At 42.0% G+C, this 12,340-nt stretch overlaps 1 protein-coding gene across 1 annotated transcript in view; it reads left to right on the forward strand.

Moving 5' to 3' along the window:
• Window positions 1–2,442: 2,442 nt before the first annotated feature.
• btbd7 (BTB (POZ) domain containing 7) overlaps window positions 2,443–12,340 on the forward strand; it is a 114,666-nt gene continuing 104,768 nt past the window's right edge. Inside the window, exon 1 of the mRNA XM_029631604.2 lies at window positions 2,443–2,884. The gene's annotated coding sequence lies outside the window, so the exon portion shown is untranslated. The remainder of the gene's footprint in view (window positions 2,885–12,340) is intronic.

Consider the following 12,340-nt stretch of genomic DNA (forward strand, 5'->3'; position numbering starts at 1 on the left):
TCAATCCCATTGAGCACGTCTGGGACCTATTGGATCGGAGGGTGAGGGCTAGGGCCATTCCCTCCAGAAATGTCCAGGAACTTGCAGGTGCCTTGGTGGAAGACGGGTAATGTCTCACAGCAAGAACTGGCAAATCTGGTGCAGTCCATGAGGAGGAGATGCACTGCAGTACTTAATGCAGCTGGTGGCCACACCAGATACTGACTGTTACTTTTGATTTTGACCCCCCCCCCCCTTCCCTTTGTGCAGGGACACATTATTCCATTTCTGTTAGTCACATGTCTGTGGAACTTGTTCAGTTTATGTCTGTTGTTGAATCTTGTTATGTTCATACAAATATGTACACATGTTAAGTTTGCTGAAAATAAACGCAGTTGACAGTGAGAGGATGTTTCTTTTTTTGCTGAGTTTATTTGCCACTGCTCAACTAAATAAATCTCAGTTGACCAAAATGGGGCCAGCCCTAGTAGGGATGTATATATTTTCTGTTTGTCAAGATTGATGTAGTCCATTATTGTGGTGTTGAACATGCAAGCCATGATATTGAAGTGCCCCAAGTCATTATGCTTGGATAATTGATTTAATCATTGGCACAGAAACCTGTTGGTGGAAAATTCGTTGCTTGTTTTATATAATTATAAATATATAATTATAAATGTAGATTTTATGATTTCCACCTAGTTGATAATTGATCATAGTGTAATGATTACCTGGACAAAAGGAACACCTATGTGAAAATGCTTTTCATTGACTACAGCTCAGCGTTCAACACCATAGCGCCCACGAAGCTCATCACTAAGCTAAGGACTCTGGGACTAAACACCTCCCTCTAAAACTGGATCCTGGACTTCCTGAAAAGCCACCCCCAGGTGGTAAGAGTGTGCAACAACACGTCTGCCACGCTGATCCTTAACACTGGGGCCCCTCAGGGGTGTGTACTTAGTCCCCTCCTGTATTCCCTGTTCACCCACGACTGCATGGCCATACACGACTCCAAGACCATCATTAAGTTTGCTGACGACACAACAGTGTCTGATCAACGACAAAGATGAGACGGCCTATAGGGAGGAGATCAGACAACTGGCAGTGTGTTGCCAGGACAACAACCTCTCCCTCAATGTGAGCAAGACAAAGGAGCTGATCGTGGACTACAGGAAAGGGTGGGCCGAACAGGCCCCCATTAACATCGACGGGGCTGTAGTGGAGCGGGTCGAGAGTTTCAAGTTTCTTGGTGTCCACATCACCAACGAACTATCATGGTCCTAACATACCAATACAGTCGTGAGGAGGGCACGACAAAACCTTTTCCCCATCAGGAGACTGAAAAGATTTGGCATGGGTCCCCAGATTCTCAAAAGGTTCTACAGTGGCACCATCGAGAGCATCCTGACCGGTTGCATCATCGCCTGGTATGGCAACTGCTCGGCATCTGACCGTAAGGCGCTACAGAGGGTAGTGCGAATGGACCAATACATCACTGGGGCCAAGCTTCCTGCCATCCAGGACCTATATAATAGGCAGTGTCAGAGGAAAGCCCATAAAATTGTCAGAGACTCCAGTCACCCAAGTTATAGACTATTTTCTCTGCTACCGCACGGAAAGCGGTACCGGAGTGCCAAGTCTAGGACCAAAAGGCTCCTCAACAGCTTCTACCCCCAAGCCATAAGACTGCTGAACAATTTATAAAATCGCCACCCAGACAATTTACATTGACCCCCTCCCTTTTGTACACTTGCTATTTGTTTGTTACCTATGCATAGTCACTTCGCCCCCACCTACATGTACAGATTACCTCAACTAGCCTGTACCCCCGCACACTAACTCGGTAACTGGTGCCCCCTTTATATAGCCTTGTTATTCTCATTGTGTTACTTTTGTTATTACTTTTTAATTGAGTCTACTTGGTAAATATTTTCTTCTTCTTGAACTGCACTGTTGGTTAAGGGCTTGTAAGGAAGCATTTTACGGTAAAGTCTACACTTGTTGTATTCGGCACATGTGACAAATAAAATTTGATTTGATGAAACAGGCAGGAAGAGTGAGCTCGTCTGTGATGGTCGGTGAACCCTCAACCTTCTGAACCGTAGCCCTGCGTGGGATCCACCACGGCAGCAGAGAAGTTTTTGGGTATCAGAGATTTTAGAACAGGGATTTTGGGGAGAATGGGATCCAGCCTCCCAGGCTGACGGGCTGGAGTAGGTTATGTTGGGGCCAAAGTAGTGGGAAGGTGTTGTTGGGGGTAGTGGTGAATATATATAGGGTTAGATGGCGGTGCAATTTCAATCCCCCCATTTATTTTGTGGGCAAATGTGCTATGCACTTTCCAAACAGTGAAAGGCAGCAATATGCAACATAAAGTCTAGTCATATGAAGAATTAAAGTGCAATGAGGTTATCTTGAAGCTAGTGGGAGCACGCGACCAACATCACCTGCCTAACCAGAATGTGCAACACTGGAGTTTTCCATTTGGCCACAGCTACCATTGACACTGTGCCTCGGCTACACGTCCACAAACCAAACAATCAGCAAAGTGTCGTGCAGTTGACACCAACCAGGGTCAGTGTACCTTTTGGCCAATGGATTTTGCAGTATAACGTGGAACCTGACACTCCAAAGCGGAGTAGCCCACTGTTAGCAAAAAGATAAGTCTAGTTTACCCATTTTAAACAGTGGAAAACGGAATACCAGAAACCAACGCTCCACAGTTGACACTCGAGTGCGCGAGGACTACATTTATGTTTTTGGGTTGTGTTGCTTTAGCTAGCTAAACTTGCACACCACCGTGGGGACAGTTGGCTAAAGTAGCAACCCAAACGAATAGTCTACGAAGTCAAATCATACCGCACGAGGAAGAGGGCTGCAAAATCATACTTGACCCTATGAGGTAGGCTTGCTTACACTTATGTGGAGTTCATAACTATGTCTAAATAGCTAGCTATATTCAATTGTACTTGCATTAGCTAGATAACTAACGTTGCTTCATATCCCATCGTTAGTAATTGCAACATCATCGACAGCGACTAACCACGGGTAGTTAGCGTTAGCACGAAGCCGTCCCAACGTTCTTGTTCGCGCAGCTAACAAACGTTAGTTAGCTATATAACGTTTCTATCGTTAGCTAGCTATTATTTGACGTTAGCAAGTGAATCACTAACGTTAGCTGGTTACTTGTAACAATAACTAACGAACGTTAGTTGGAAAAATGATCAACAGCGCTAGCTAGGTAGCCTAACTACAGTAGCTACCTAACTTATAACGTAAGCTAACGTTAACCGACTCAGATAGTTTGCCCCATAGTCCAACTAACGTTACCGTCGCTAACTAAGTTATCACTTTGAAGTGGACACTGCAAGCCTAGACTAACGGAGTACTGAAACGTTAGTAAAGTTAAAGGACAATTAAACGTTAACGTTAGCTATGAGGCTGTAACGCGTTAGCTAGCTATCTGTGTTAAAATTCAAAACTATTTGGTTAAAGCGACTTTCTAGACAGAAGTGGGATTGAAGTTGGTTGCTAGCTACCATAGAGATCATGTTACGTTGCTAGTCAGCTAGCCAGACAACGTCACCAAGCTAACCAGGTTAGCAATGTACTTTTTTATTCTAGTTTATTGGCCAACCTGTACTTTCATTTGTTGTGAAACTATAACGTTAAGTTGAGGGTTTCGTCATGTTTTGGTAGCTAAATTAGTTAGCGAGGTTAGGTATCACGTGACCAACATTATACCATGGGCTATGCATTTTTGTATCGACTTTTCTACCTTCCTCTTCTCGTTACTATCTGCCCTTACACCCCATGATATAGTAGAATCAAACATTTGTTACAAAAGCGAGAGTTTGCGACGAAGTAGGCTACTTGAATGCCATTTACAGAAGATATGAGTGATAATTTGGGGGGGGCCTTTGATCATGACGCTCAGTTCCATTACACAAGTCATTGGACAAAGGCGTCTTCTGTAAGGGGGAGTTTTGTTAAGAGCTGCGATGCTTGGTCTGAATATTAATGTAGGGTTTCCACCACTTCCGAATTCCCCAGTCGAAGTTCCGCCCCCATGCCCAGGGGGTTGTGGGAACTGAGCGTCGCGAACCCTGCGGGCAGAGCTAAAGGTTGCAGTCCAAACACGTTATGTTCACCCCCTCAGCCCTCGCAATAGCTACTTTCCCTTGGAGGAATACCCGTCGAAACTGAATGCAATTTGATTGCCATTTTAAGTGCGAGGTTCAACTCACTTACTTTGCATTAATAGCTTTAGGTTGGTTGTTTTTAAGCTCAACTTCAAGCTTTCCACCAAGGACGTTGCCTCCGATCATCACTCTCCCTCGCTTGGTCAAGGGACATTTAATGTAGCTATGTAAAACGTCTTTCAAGGGCTGATAATTTAGGGCCAAGGGCAGTCTACTTTTAATTTGGACTGCAGCCATAGTCCAAAGTGCACGTGGCCACTGCGTTAACCAATCAGTTAAGGAGCAGATGTTTGCTTGAAAATCTTCTGTTCATGAAACAGTTCCGCCTGTCATTAGTTCCGGACAACCACAACCAAAAAATATGGAGGAAATCCAATCATTGCTGTGTCTGGTTTTCCAATTCTATATAACTTTGCTTTGCTAGAATACAGAGACAAAATCATAAGGCCATGGAGAAGGATTCCAGATATTGTTGGAGTTGATGGTGGGTGAAGAGAGATTTGCACAAGAATGTTTGCATGTGCTGCTAGCTAGCTATAAACACCAAACAACCTAAACTGTGATCAAAGCCACCATTTTTAAATGTGCTGAGTAAATTATATTGTAACATTTTCCCACCCAAGAATAGAAATCCCAGTTACATGCATTATACCATTGTAAATGATACACTAAGCATGAATTTATCATGTAATATGCTACCAATTGGATTATGGTAATTTAACATTAGGATTTTAATATATTTAAGCAATCAGGCCTGGGGGTGTGTGGTCTGATATACCACGGCTGTCAGCCAATCAGCATTCAGGGCTTGAACAACTCAGTTTATAATAAGGCTTATGGCTCCTTTATACTTCTTGTCATGACATTGATGATTATAGCTCACTCTCTGTAAAATACATGGGCCAACATGCACATGAATGGGTACTTTGGGTAAAGGGAGTTGTGGCTGTGCAAATCTCTTTAGGCATCAACACCAATATCTCTGCCATCCTCCTCCATGCCGTTGACCTTCTGATTTTGTCTCTATATTCTATGTTCTTAAACCATTTTCAGCAAATAAACAAGGTAGAATTACAATGCTCCCCATGCAACATTATTTTCCTTTTTGATATTTTGAATTAGCATACAAATTGCCAGCTCGTTATTTTCATGTACAGTACCTAGAATACAAGGTTGGATTTGCACTAAACAATGTCATGTCAGAAAGATCATGTAGAAAATCTGGCTCGGGGTTAGCCTCATATACATTATCTACTGGTATGATTTTAAATTGAGAACGTATAGCTAGCTCATCAATATGCAAATGATGTGTGCGTTGAGCTATTCTCTGCTTCAGATGTACAATGACAAGGGGCAGATAGATTGCACATGCCCATTAGGCCAGTTATGCTATTATACTGTAGGCTTGTGGCTGCATTGGTGACGCATTCCATTATGATAAGCTGCAAAATGGTTTCACATGGCTGATATCCTGAGAGAGCGACAATCAAAGAAAACCGATTGGGGAGCTCTCAACTTTTTCATTTGAGAAAGCAACACAGAAAAACAGACAAATTAAGAGACCTTTTTATTGTTGAATTGGGATTTGTGATTAATGAACATTGACACTAGTTAATCTTGAATAATTAAAATATAATTTCAAAATGTACAAATAATTTAACTTATTTATATATGTTAGACATCTTAGTAAGTAGGCTATTATTATTATTATTATTAAAGCTTAATTTTGGGTGAACAAACAAGTCCATCCCAGATGTGGCCAACCTTGCTCCACTCCCAGATATACTGAGTGAACAGACTTCTATTCCAGCCCAGCAATAATACACATTATTATCAACTCATTAGGTTTGATAAGTTGAAATAGGTGTGTTAGTGCTGGGCTGGAACAGAAGACTGCTCATCCAGCATTAGGGCTGTCCCCGACAAAAAAACTTTCTTAGTCGACCAGGAGTCATCTGTTCTTTCGACCAATGGAATGGTCTACATTTTCAAATGTTTATTTGTATAGATAGACAAACTGTATTTTAATAAAATCAACTATATGTAGGCTACTGAGCTTGTCTGATGCTTTAAGCACATTGATTGATTTGTGTGTCTTAATTATTTAATCACAATCAAATGTATTTATAAAGCCCTTCTTACATCAGCTGATGTCACAAAGTGCTGTACAGAAACCCAGCCTAAAACCCCAGACAGCAAGCAATGCAGGTGTAGAAACAGTGGCTAGGAAAAACTCCCTAGAAAGGCCAGAACCTAGGAAGAAACCTAGAGAGGAACCAGGCAATGAGGGGTGCCAGTCCTCTTCTGGCTGTGCCGGGTGGGATTATAACAGAACATGGCCAAGATGTTCAAATGTTCATAGATTACCAGCAGGGTCAAATAATAATAATCACAGTGGTTGTAGAGGGTGCAACAGGTCAGCACCTCAGGAGTAAATGCCAGTTGGCTTTTCATAGCTGATCATTCAGAGTATCTCTACCTCTCCTGCTGTCTCTAGAGTGGTGAAAACAGCAGGTCTGGGACAGGTAGCACGTCCAGTGAACAGGTCAGGGTTCCATTGCCGCAGGCAGAACAGTTGATACTGGAGCAGCAACACGACCAGGTGGACTGGGGACAGCAAGCAGCCATCAGACCAGGTTGTCCTGAGGCATGGTCCTACGGCTCAGGTCCCCCGAGAGAAAGAAAGAGAGAATTAGAGAGAGCATACTTAAATTCACATAGGACACCGGATAAGACAGGAGAAATACTTCAGATATAACAAACTGACCCTAGCCCCCCGACACACATTATTGCAGCATAAATACTGGAGGCTGAGACAGGAGGGTTCAAATGACTCGAGGGAGCCAGAGAGCCTAACCAGAAGAAAAAAACTTTTCCCGAACCACCACCTCCCGCTGCTGCTGGCCTTTACAGATTCTGCCATTACGCTCCTGAAGTTGCTGGTTATAGGCTACAGCAGGGGTCGGCAACCTTTTCCATTTGTAGTGCCAATTTATCTTACAATTTCTACCGATCTACGTGTCAGTTATGATTTTCATATGCACATTTCCTTGGAACAGTCTTATTTTATAATAGTGTCTTCGTATCTCAAAATCATTGCCATGTGTTTAATACAAATTAGATCTAGAGCGTTGTATGAGATGTTCAATTTCTTGGCAATTTCTCGCATGGAATAGCCGCAATTTCTCAGAACAAGAATAGACTGACGAGTTTCAGAAGAATGGTCTTTGTTTCTGGCCATTTTGAGCTTGATGCTCCAGATACACCTCATTTGGCCGCCTTTCGTTCCAGTTCTCTGCTGCCTGGGACTGTAACGAATTGCAAAAAGTTGGAGACTTATCTCCCTCACCAATTTCAAACATCTGCTTTCTGAGCAGCTAACCGATCGCTGCAGCTGTACATCGTCTATCGGTAAATAGCCCACCCAATTTGACCTACCTCATCCCCATACTGTTTTTATTTATTTACTTTCTGCTCTTTTGCACACCAATATCTCTACCTGTACATGACCATCTGATCATTTATCACTCCAGTGTTAATCTGCAAAATTGTAATTATTCGCCTACCTCCTCATGCCTTTTGCACACAATGTAATGTATATAGACTCTCTTTTTTTTCTACTGTGTTATTGACTTGTTAATGGTTTACTCCATGTGTAACTCTGTGTTGTCTGTTCACACTGCTATGCTTTATCTCGGCCAGGTCGCAGTTGCAAATGAGAACTTGTTCTCAACTAGCCTACCTGGTTAAATAAAGGTGAAAAAAATACTCAACCAGTCTTAAGAAGGCCAGTTTTATTGCTTCTTTAATCAGGACAACAGGACAATTTCTCCGCCATGTTGGAGTCAACAGAAATACGAAATTACATCATAAATATTCCCTTACCTTTGATGATCTTCCATCAGAATGCAGTGCAAGGAGTCCTAGTTCCACAATAAATCGTTGTTTTGTTCCATAATGTCCAATACTAGTGTCCAATTAGCTGCATTTGCTAGCACTTTCAGCTCACGTGCCCGAAAGCTGACGCTGGTCCAGGAGAACTCGGACGAAAACTTCAAAATACATATTCCAGGTGGATTAAACTGGTCAAACTAAGTAGAGAATCAATCGTCAGGATGTTATTTTCATATATATCCAATAACGTTCCAACCGGAGCATACGTTTTCATCTGCAGCCAAATGGAACGAAAAACTGAGTTTTAATGTATTTGGCTAAGGTGTATGAAAACTTAGACTTCAACTGTATATAACCGATTAATCGGTTTCTGCTTTTTTTGGTCCCCTAATAAATCCGTATCGGCGTTGAATAATCTAGTCTAAACATAAGAAAGACAGTCGTAAAGAGGGCACGACAAAACCTTTTCCCCTTTAGGAAACTGAAATGATTTTGGAAAGGGTCCCCAGATCCTGAAAAAGTTATACAGCTGCACCATCGAGAGCATCCTGACCGGTTGCATCACCGTCTGCTTCCTGTGAGGTTTCCGGGATGATGGTGTTGATGTGAGCCATTACCAGCCTTTCAAAGCATTTCATGGCTGCCGACGTGAGTGCTACGGGACGGTAGTCATTTAGTCAGGTTACCGTCGCTTTTTTGAGCTCAGGGACTATGGTTGTCTGCTTGAAACATGTAGGTATTACAGACTCGACCAGGGAGAGGTTGAAAATGTCAGTGAAGACACTTGCCAGTTGGTCAGCGCATGCTCTGAGTACACTTCCTAGTACTCCGTCTCGCCCCGCGGCCTTGTAATAAGAATTTGTTGAATGCATTAACAGAAATTACGTTAACCAAACAAACGTTATAGATTAGAAATGATGGGAATTAAGGTAACTGTACTACTGGTGATACTGGTATGCCATCCCCCGCTGCCTCCGCACTGGATTAGTCCACTGAGACGGGCGTCAAACTTGATGTGCCATAATTATAGATACAATTTTTTTTAAAAATTAAACTGCTCAAGTAAAGAATTCTGTCGACCAACAGCTTTGTGACCAAACAATCGACCAGTCGACTAAATGGGGTCAGCCCTACCCAGCATACCTCCAGGAGAAGGATTTGCCAGCTACAGTTACAAGTTTGTAGCCTACGTTGTGTGACTTGTAACTGTATTGTTGTATACAACATTTTCTAACATTAGTACACATACAACCCATGGCATACAAGGATGTGCCAGCAGTTTCTTGGGACATTCTCTACAACCTCTTCATCTGCAGACAGGCTTTCGCAGCTCTCCATTTCTGAGGACAGACATCACAAAGAAACAGGCTTTATTTTATTACAATTAGACTGCCCTGACTTCTCTGTTTGCCTTCATAGTTTTCCTCTTTGAGAGAATATTTTCATAATGTCCTCCCATAACCTGCCATAAAAAGTACACCTACTCCCTTTTGTGACAGCTGGAGCTGTCTACAAATGCATTTGGAACATTAGTTTTTAATTTATGATGACAAATAGGCCTACATCAAATTAACAAGCTAATATTAAATTAACTATCAGATATTTCACTTAGTATGCAAAGTTGGCTAGCTAACAAGCAGCTCATTAGCCTACAAAGTGGCCTGCTGTAGCTAGTTAGCTAGCTAATAATCTATATTTTTTAACATATTCAAAATGTATTTACCTGTGCTAATTAGCTGTCTGCGTCTCTGAACACCTGTATGTAAACGGAGACAGATGTCACAAACGTGTTGTCACTGAAAAATACTGTCGGCTGCAACTGTGCTAAATCATTCTACAATAAGTGTGTATTTTGCATTTGTGAAATTATTTTGATGTGTAAAGGGATTTATGTTTCTAGAACCGTACCGCAATTGAGAATCGATTCACGTTTAGATCACGCCTTCATGGTTGAATTGCTGCAAAGAAAGTACAACTAAAGGACACCAATAAGAAGAGACTTGCTTGGGCCAAGAAACACGAGCAATGGACATTTAGACCGGTGGAAATCTGTTCTTTGGTCTGATGAGTCCAAATTTGAGATTTTTTGGTTCCAACTGTCATGTCTGTGAGACGCAGAGTAGGTGTAGTTCCCGCCATGAAGCATGGAGAAGGAGGTGTTATGGTGTGGGGGTGCTTTGCTTGTGACACTGCCTGTGATTTATTTAGAGTTCAGGGCACACTTAACCAGCATGGCTACCACAGCATTCTGCAGTGATACGCCATCCCATCTTGTTTGCGCTTAGTGGGACTCTCATTTGTTTTTCAACAGGACAATGACCCAACACAACTCCAGACTTCAACCTCATGAAGCTGGTTGAGAGAATGCCAAAAGTGTGTAAAGCTGTCAAGGAAAAGGATGGCTACTTTGAAGAATCTCAAATATACAGTATATTTAGATTTAACTCTTTGTTGGTTACTACATGTTTCCATATGTGTTAGTTCATAGTTTTGATGTCTTCACTATTATTCTACAATGTAGAAATGAAGACATATCCTTGAATGAGTAGGTGTTCTAAAACTTTTGACTGGTAGTGTAGTTTAGGCTTCCATTATGCCTACATGAATCCTACCTCTTGAATCACATCTAGATGTCAACTTTTGACTGGTACTGTCTCTCATTTTGTGTTCTAGAGCGAGCTGTAGAATACAAATGCTTTTTGATATCGATTCGTCACAGCTCTGCAAGAGAAGGGCACCCATTCCTTTCAAATGAGTCAGTATTTTTTTCTGAAAACATAGAAAGTCATCGGATGCTAATAAAAAGGTAATTTAACCAGTGTCATAAGTGGCTGACAGCTACCGCATGCATTCATCCCCATCTCGACCTTCCCTTCTGGCCTCAAGTGCACAATCTCTCTCCACTGGCCCCGTTTCCCTGATTCAGCTTTTTGACTCTAGAGTACAGAAGCCTTCTTGTTCGTTTGTGGCTGTGCTGCCCAGGAAGCATTGTTTTAGCATTAAAATTGCTTTTGTAACACCATGGTTAATCACAGTGATTGGCGTATTAACCGTTATCTTGTGTCACAGCACATTTGTCCATTTTGAAGGATTACAGCAGCTTGGTGCATTTTCTTTTTCTCAAAGCTGTTTTGAGAGGAAGCAGAGCTGAGAGCGGGTGTGCTTTACAGAGAAGCATGACCGAAGCATGAGGGTTTAACATGGTAGGGAGTGGGCTATGTCTATCCTTGTTTGTGTGCTACAGTGGAGCATACATTTCTGTGTATAGAGCTGTTCTACAAATATAAAAAGGAAGTCCACAAACTAGTGTGCCACTAGTTTTATGGCTATGGTGAACATGGGCTGGGCTATGGGTAAAGGTGCATTTAAAGGTCCGACTTGGGGGTAAGTAAGTAGAGTTTGGAATCTCCTGGTGAATCTGGAATCGTCATTGGTCCTATCTGCTATTGCCATACGTTTATGTATTGGCAGAGGTTGGGGGTCCAGATCAAACCACTATTTCCTGCCCCACAGGACGCTTCTTCCTCATAGCTTAACAACCATATAATGTTCTGTGCATGTTACTTTACAAAACAAAAATGTTTTTACGTAGCTGCTGCTCACCCTCCCTTCATGTGTAACCACTGTTTTGTGAACAAATGTTAGTCGATTGTGTGAGTAAGCCTACCTGTATTTTGTTTCAATCTAAGCACATAGTGGTGCTTGCTGTTGAGTTTTGTCCGCATGAGCAAAAACATTTGACCATTCAGCACATGAGCACAAACATCCTAAAATCTCACAAGACGTTTCCTGTTAACTTTAGTCTAACAGTAACATTATACTGTGCTATTATTTATATATATATATATATATATATAACACCATTCTGAGAAATGGCAGAGCGTCACTAGCCCTGTCTACACATTGTTTTTACCCCAATGCAATCTACATTTTACTATAAATAACATACAACTGTTATGTCGCTTCTCAGTAATTAGGCAACACCGCATGATTTGATGGATGGCACATTATTGAAATTTGCCAGATACTGTTCCGTAACTGGAGTTTGACAACATGCCCGTCAATTTAAGTGATCAGTCTGCCGCATATAGGCCACGATGTGTGTGGGTGGTGAATTCGATTTGTGTGGTTAGTTACAATAGACAGAAGTTTGTACAACATGGACAAGGACAAATATGTCTGATCATCGCACTGGGGTGAATGAAAACCGGAAGAGAGGGGGAAGCATCAGCGGAGGGAGTATCAGCTATGCAAAAAACATT

The sequence above is a fragment of the Oncorhynchus nerka genome, linkage group LG24, assembly GCF_034236695.1.
Source record: "Oncorhynchus nerka isolate Pitt River linkage group LG24, Oner_Uvic_2.0, whole genome shotgun sequence".
NCBI classification, from domain to species: domain Eukaryota; kingdom Metazoa; phylum Chordata; class Actinopteri; order Salmoniformes; family Salmonidae; genus Oncorhynchus; species Oncorhynchus nerka.